Source organism: Rhipicephalus sanguineus, chromosome 1 (genome assembly GCF_013339695.2).
Source record: "Rhipicephalus sanguineus isolate Rsan-2018 chromosome 1, BIME_Rsan_1.4, whole genome shotgun sequence".
NCBI classification, from domain to species: domain Eukaryota; kingdom Metazoa; phylum Arthropoda; class Arachnida; order Ixodida; family Ixodidae; genus Rhipicephalus; species Rhipicephalus sanguineus.
This window is the reverse complement of record NC_051176.1, coordinates 312610934-312619097: the sequence shown is the minus strand read 5'-3', so window position 1 is coordinate 312619097 and position 8164 is coordinate 312610934. Positions and strand designations below refer to the sequence as shown.

The 8164-nt window shown below is 42.7% G+C and overlaps 1 long non-coding RNA gene across 4 annotated transcripts; it reads right to left on the bottom strand.

The window, feature by feature from the left end:
- Nucleotides 1-2177: 2177 nt before the first annotated feature.
- LOC119379436 (uncharacterized) lies at nt 2178-7811 on the bottom strand. 4 transcript variants are annotated; one of them, XR_005181187.2, is made up of 5 exons: nt 7670-7811; nt 5835-5998; nt 4178-4294; nt 3156-3244; nt 2178-2328 (listed from the first exon to the last, which is right to left on the bottom strand). It is a non-coding gene; the product is annotated as an uncharacterized LOC119379436 (long non-coding RNA). The 4 variants fall into 4 exon arrangements; XR_005181186.2 differs by having other exon boundaries at nt 3156-3234; nt 7670-7810; XR_005181185.2 differs by lacking the exon at nt 3156-3244 and having other exon boundaries at nt 7670-7805.
- Between the last annotated feature and the right edge of the window lie 353 nt (nt 7812-8164).

The window sequence follows — 8164 nt, the reverse complement described above, 5'->3', positions numbered from 1 at the left end:
GCTACATTGAGTTTGTCTCCAGATTTTAATACAGGCACTGCTCTGGCCATCAGCCAGTCCCTTGGTACCTTTCCTTCTCGCAGCGATACACTAAATATTCTGAACAAAAATTGTGAAACCCATTCACAGTATCGTCTTAGGAACTCATTTGGCAACATATCGGGACCTGCCGACTTCTTAGTGTCTAATTTTAGCAACAAAGATAAAATACCCTCCTGGGAAATAATTATACGCTCGTCATTAATTTGTTTGTCGCTCCTATTGAAAATAGGTGAATTAACTACGTTCCGGGTTAATACTGAGTTAAAATAGTTATTAAATTCTTCAGCGACCAAGACGGAATCATTACATGTGGTTCCATTTACAGTAACACCGCTTATAGTTGATTTGGAGCCTGACAGATATCTCCAAAACTTCTGGGGTGAGCGTTTCATGTACTCTGTCAATGTTTGAAATAGGAAATGGTTTTTAGATGCCTTTAATTCCGCTCGAACAGTTGTACTAAGATTAGCAATAACCTCAGGATTTCTTGGAATCTTTCGCCTGGCACGCCGTAGTCGGCGTTTCAAGTGGATAATATTGCGAGTTATCTAGGGATAGATTTCTGCAAGCGTTTCAGCTTCGTTGGTACGAAAAGTGATACACATTTTTTTACGACTGCCGTGAAATACTTCCACAGCGTATCTACATCGTTTGTGTCAGGCAGGGCATCGAAGGCCATTTCCAAGCGATCGAGAATGGAAGTGTCGTCCGCATTATTGAAATCACGAACTTGAACTTTTTGGTTTTCTTGTAAGCACGACCCGTTAATACCCAATGTAGCTACGACCAGCCTGTGATCGGAAATTCCGTCTGATACATTAATTTTGCAACGAAAAGTATCTTGTGATAGGAATAACAGATCTAGTACCGCTCGGGATTGGCCTTGTATTCTTGTTGGTTCACTGACTACCTGAATCAAGTCATACTTAATCATTATTTCTAGCATATCTTTAGCGGCATGCCTATCGGTAATTCCTACAGTGCGAGAATCCCAATCAACACCAGGCAAATTAAACTCCCCAGTGATAATAAGCCTACACCTAGCGTTAGCAACTTCAGACAAGTAATCATCAAGTTTCTCCAAGAAATCCCTAGAGCTTCCTGGTGCTCTATAAATAACGCCAACAATTAAGGCAGTTTCATTCATAAATAACTTGCACCACACGTTTTCCGTTCCATCGATACACGGTAGCTGCACGTATTTCAATGGTTTCTTAATCAGTAATGCAACGCCTCCACCTCTCGTTGTTCTATCATGTCGTAGCACATTGTATGACCTAGGAAATACATCCGCATCATTAATGTCACCCTGCAGCCACACTGTAAAAAGTTCACCGTAGTTTTTACGGTGAAAGCACCGGCAGCTGATGATGCCAGACTTTTATCGTAAAAAAAATTGCGACCCGTATTTCAAGTTTACGGCATGCATGCCGTCTATATAATGATATCGTGTAGAAAAAATCTGGTCACTGTTTTTTCACTCCACAGTACTTTTCCAGTAAAAATAACCACAGCCCGTAAAATCTACGTTGCACCAATTTCGTGTTATCTAGTGTTTAACCCGTTGAATATACGGTGGTTACACGGCATTTTCATCGTTACACGGTGGCGTGTAAAACACGGTGGTGTGCAAATTCATCGTTAGACAATGCTGTGTAAAACCCCAGCAGCAACATTTTCTCGTGTTGTAGCAGACTGTAAAACATGGAGTGCACTGTGAAACATGCATACCAACATTTTCTGACTTTCTAACCTCTAGGCCGTAATATATGACGTGCCCCGTGAAATGAGCACAACGACATTTTGCTGGTTTTCTAGATTTGCAGTGCAAAATGAAGACTAACATCCTTTTTGCGTATAGGCAACTGTCTACACATACTACTGGAACGGAACTCATGCAGATTTGTCAACTTAGGTGATTTGTAATGTACACAAAAGATATTCTCGATCTTCAATGCCCGCGCTATTTCATGGTGTGAAATTCATTCGACCTGATTAACACAGTTGCAGCGCTGCTGTTTTTCTACTATGCAGGCACGTATGGCACTCTGACTAAGCCTAAAAACTGCATGCTTGGATTGGGACACTGCTGTAATATAGGAAGTGTAACTATGCTGTGCAGGAAGACAATGCAGTGGAAATGGGCAATACTGCTATTTATTAAAGTTCTCCACACACCTGGATTCTGCATTTGGCATATGTCCATTCCAGGCACAATAAATAACTTTATCATAATCTCTTTGTAACAGTTTGGTCTATCTTGTACATTTTTAGGTGTTCAAAAATCTGCAAAAAAGAAAAGAGCATAAGACAATACAATATACTGCTCTTCGTGGAGAGACTATATAACACTACCTACGATGTGACTTTTAGGCTATGGAGGTTTAAATTAGAGTACTCAGGCTGTTAGCATATAATGAGCGGCCACAGCAGAATGCAGCATTGAAATAGTGGAGTGATTTCAGACATAGATCTTCTCACGGCACCTTTATATGAAAGAAGAAATCGGTTATAAAGAGACAGTTGTCTTAGTACCTCAGTCCGTGCTTTACTTCTATCATCAGCTTAAACATGTCTACTCTGAACAAGGCATCTCGAACTTTCCTTCTATTAACCCTTACCTAGTAGTTGCACCAGCCTCAGCGCCCTAGATTTATTAATTTCAGCCTCCCATGTCCTTTTTGTCACCACTACAGCACTTGCTATTGCTTCAAATCCACAGCTTCATCCAAAGTGACGATCTGTCTTTTTTTACACTTGATGCACTGCCCATTCATATATTCTATTTAGTTTCAGCAACAACATCATTACTAGTATTTATTTCATATTTTATTCTGTTCTCTTCCGGCCGTTTCATGTTAATCTTTCATTTAATCTCAACCTCATCTATTATCCTGTCCTATATGGGTGAGTAGTGGCAAGCTTTCGTCCTGACAGATACTGGAAAGCCGCGGCTATGAGTACCAACGAAGTGTATTTCACGCGATTCTTAGCTTCTCAATTGTTTCCCTCTTATTGCTTGAGTTAATGGTAACTCCATGGCCAAGCAAATGAACTTATTTATCAGTTCTATTCTTTCACGACTTATGGTTAACTGATGTTCTGTTCCTTACCAGTTGAACATTAGGTTTTCTTCCAACTCCTTGTTAGGTCCACCCTAGTGCTTCACTTTTTTTGTTTCACCATCATCCTCTGAAGTTGTCTCGTGATTCAAAAAAATAAAACGTTATCATCACAAAATTTCAAATCGCTAAATAATTCACTACAAATTTTTACTTAAAAGACTCTCCAATTCCATTTCTCTGATGCCTCCTGTAAGCACACAATGCAACCGTGCGGTATAGAGCGACTACCATTGCATAGGTAGTCGCTCTATACTAGACACTTTTTCAAGGAGAACTTAGCTTGGGGCACAGTCAGAATAGATATTTGACATATGCTTCATCTGCAGTCTAGTTGCAAAACGATGACCCCCTATTTACATTGCATGGACCACAAAGCATTTTACCTCCTAAACAGGTAACGCAGCTGCTCTCAGGTCACTCCGCATCAACTACTGTCAACTTCTGATGCGTGTAATGAAATGGAAGTAGGTGAACTGACGCTAACAAGACTGTGTGAAATTAAATTTATCAGTAAGAGGTAAAAAACTAATGAAGCTAGGGAAGCTACCCAGATGACAAAGTAATCGATGCGCCCATCAGGAATCTGACAGTATAAAAGCCATAAGGACAAAATGGCACAGGCTTACTTAGTTTATCCCTCACGGTTTCTATGTTCCTCTAAGCCAGCATTTCCCTCGCTTTGACTGGACGTGTCTTCATTGCAACATTGACGAGCAAAATAGTTTTAGGCAAGGTTGCATTTGCAACAATGTGCATCCATACAGAACTCCTTGAAAATGCACAAGTGGCATCTCCAGCGGAAGCTACTCGGGCATAGAGCGAACCAAGCTGCCCAAAAATTGTGTTTAGATTGTTGGCTTTATTTTTGTACACTTACAAAGCTAGACTTTAGCCAGAAGTTTGAACATGTGAAGTTCATTTGCTGTAGTAGTAGTATGGACAACTGCTATGGTCCGTTGTATTCAATACTTGAACCTCAAGAAAATGCAGTCAGGAATTGTGCTACTCACGTAAACATTCCATTCAGAATCCATGATTTTTTCGTCAAACTGAATATTTTTGGGTTCTCTTTCCTTGCTTTTTTTCTCAGCCTTGCTTCCATGGTCTGGGTTAATACCAAAAGTGCCCTGTGCAAAAGCAGGAAAAAAACAATGCTAAATATTGCAGTATTGAAGCTGCTCATGAGCTTGTACCCAGATTTGTAGTAATTTCCAAAATATATTAAAAAGTTATGCAGGTCCTAAATGTTGAAATTCGGTGTCTCAAGGCTATCCATAAATGTTGTTTATACAGATTTTTCTCCTTCTTAGAAATCACCCAATCTAACATAAATGTTAACCACTAATCCGCAGCAAAGTTTCACTGTACTTGTATTGATTTTATGCTGCAGCACTGACTTAGTGATTTAAGCATCTGCCTCACATGCGGATGGTGCGAGGTTCGATCCCCAGTGCGGCTGGGCGTCCGCCAGTGATGCAATGGGTACAAGCTTCCCTTGGCCTGCTGCTCAGCATATCTGCGGTATATTTGGGAACACTTGGAAAATAGGTCTTATATGTCACATTGAGTTCAAAAACATATCATGAGCCATGGTCCTCTTTGGCCAAGGTTGCTTTTGCACCAATAAATTTTTCGTCATCCGCGGCAGCATTATACTCTTGCCACGTCGCTGACTAGTTACACGCACGCTCACTCGCACCATCTGCCAACTTGAATTTTAGGATGAAAAGACCTTCAGAAGAAGTGCTACAGGATGGTAGGACGTCACATTTGGACGTTAAACCTCCGACACCCCTCAATAAAGGCATAATCATTAATATTTAAAAAAAGTCGTCTCTTTACTGCAACAGCCTATGAGATAGCATTCAGGGCACGTAGTACATATTTATACACTAATACAACCCTGAGAATGTGGATTATGCGACTATTGTAAAGACCTCATTTTTGTTTCAGCCCACGCTGAGAATTAGCATCGAGGATGAACGAGAAAGTACCGAGGTTGGGTGTTTTAACTATGGAACACTGATTATATCTGGGAGCTTAAAAAAGGCACTCAGGGCAGAAAGTTGGCGTTCAATGGCAAATTAATGCGCCCTGAGATTGTTCTGTTACTAAAAATTGAGTTTTTGTAAGCTAGAAAAGACAAACGTTTAGTCGAAACGTCACTATTACCAGCCATCTCACAGGTGGACTGCAATAATTGTGAATGTGGATCACAGACGGTTGCCAGGCTTTTACTGCCACCTATTTCAAAACAAAAGTCACGGGAACCATCCCCTCATATAAGTAATGTGTTTGAATCAAATCGGAGAGTTTAAATCAAATAGCAGGACAATGTTTTTGAACAATTGTCACAGTAAACACGTATTTTGCGTTCAGACAAACGTCGTCAAAGTCAGAAAGAGACATAGGTGATTTTCACTGACAATGACCATGTGTCCTTAGAGCGGCGTTAAAGTTCCATCACCATAGGTACAGCAGGCTACTATTGGGAGGTGTTTTCAAGAGAAAATCTGTAGGATGCTTGCATGCAGATACAACAGCAAGGACGAGACACCATCTTTGCAGATCTCTTGACACCACAATAAAGAAACAATGCTTATGTTAGCAGCTTTTTTTCTACAAAAAGGAGATGAAAATGCTCTCCAGAATGATTTAAATACACACCTTTGAACGAATTCCAAAGTAGACTACAATCTTTCAGCATAACAGACGTGAAAGGAAAAATAACTGGTGAATAACATGCAGAATACTGTAGTGACGTTCTCTAGCCGCTCCCAACATGTGGCGATCAGCAACAAGGCACTCCTCTGGGTTCCACAGGTCGCCACCTAGGGTTAAGAGCACTGACAATGAAATGGCATTCTTAATAGTTCAAGTAGTTCCAGTTTTCATTTCAGCATGTATTGCGCAACTAAATGTCAGAAAAAAAATGAGACTAGTGCTAATGAATTGGGCGTACTGACACAGCTCCTGTATCATATGCTGATGCAACTGCAACAAAATGATGCTAAGTGGCTTCAAGTATGATTAGTTTTTATTTCAAGAATTTTCGTCACATTTTGGAACTTTGAAAAAACGCAACGTGTATTTCTCTGCTTAGTGTGCTAACAGAGGAGGTCACATTTTGCAATATACAACCATCCAGTGCTGAAATACAAATGTATTTTGATAATCTAGGTTAAGTACAAAATAAATGAATTATTCAAGTCACAGCTTACAGTTGCAACCATTTTATTTGCTCTGCATGACTTCAACAAACATCTCATCCAATCGACAAGCATCCAACAGTTAGGCATACGGGCATGCAGTTCGGAAAAATCGCCCTGCGAGCTGTCACATTAAAAAGCGTACATTCAAGGCGCAATACATGTAAAAAAACGACGCTAATGTCGCAGTTAACAGAATATGTACTAAGCGAAAGGTACCATTTGACCTCTCTTTCACGGCAGCCTCGGAAAGTCAACGCGAACCAAGACAGTTCAGAACTCGAAGCCGTAGCGCAGCAAAACGCGCACACGTGAAAACTCAAACCTCCTTCAGCTGCTGCTCCAGAAAAAGCTATTAAACATAACTATACAGCATGAGGCAACAAATATTACAGCACTTCAACGAAGAAAAAGAAAATGCTTCCGCAACTATCACCGTTTGATTCTGCTTTTCGTGATGGAAAGAGCGCGAACTCGACGAAACTGCAGCCTACCAAAAGTGCACATATGTGGGAACTTCAAAACACCTTACATTGCTGGCACGCAACACGCCGTTCACAATAACTACATACCTGTTGAATGTAGCGAATATTGACGGCGTGCTGTGTGTGGCCACCTTATAACTGTAAAGGCTCTGTTATACTCCGACGTGCGTTCGCGTCAGCCCGCGGCTGCGGGAGTTGGCGACGTCAGGTTCGTCACGTTACGTTGACGCGAAAACAGAGCACTCTATACTCCCACTTCCGCGACGCAGTACGCCGCCTTGACGCATGCGCATTTTAGTGCACTCGGCGTCCCTTCTTCACGAAGAGACGCAGACGGAGTGCAGTCTGGGTAACGCTCCGGCGCGGAGTGCAGCATGTCGCATCTCGCGCCGGCTGCAGCCGGGGCGCGCTGACGGACGCCGGACGCGTCGGTAGCGCCGCGCGTCGGACTATAAAGTGCTGCGCGTTTGTTAGCTTAGCGTCGCTGTGCAGAGCGTGCGCGCGCGTCGACGTTACGCTGGAGTATATCAGCCCCTTAACTCTCGAAGGTTCGTATTCATGCTTTCTTGCACTGGCACATACAAGGAAAATAATCGCGCACTAAGTCGGCGCGTACCCATGCAAGGCGAAGTATACAGCAGTGCATGCGGTGCAAACACAAAGCAAGACGTCTATTCAAGAAAGTCATGAGAGCAAGTGCACAAAATCCAGCCAGTGAAGTCAAATGGCTTTCTGATACTTCCAGAGCACACGCATCATTCGCATGCATCACTGCGCGATTAAGTTTTGAGAAAAGATTGCGACGTACCTGCAGCGGGAGTACAATACGTGGCCCAACGGATTCCAAACCAGCGCCGATAGCAGAGCCTTCGAAAATGGCGAGACTGGTGACGCATCGGGCGCCGAGCCGGCTGTTCCTTGCCGTATCTGCGCCGCTCTGCGCATGCCCGGTTTCTCGCGAGTACCGTAACACAAGTTGCGCCGGCGCGCCAAGCAGTCGTCGCAGCGTCCACGCGCGTGCATGAGCGGCGGGGAACGAAAGGCGAGCGCATGACGCCGCTCCTCCTCTTTACTCTTTCCTTTCTTCTCTCCTAAAAGTCAATGCGCATGCGCGCGGCATGGTATACGGTGAGAATACCGTAGTTTACGTTTACGATGGCGACACCGCCTTTTTTACACAATATTGGGCGTAAAAATAACGGTCTCTTTTTACAGTGCAGGTCTCCGTTAACGCAAGCAGATCGGGCTCATATATTAGAGTCAAACTTTCTATTTCAGTAATTTTATTCAGAACACTTGGCGC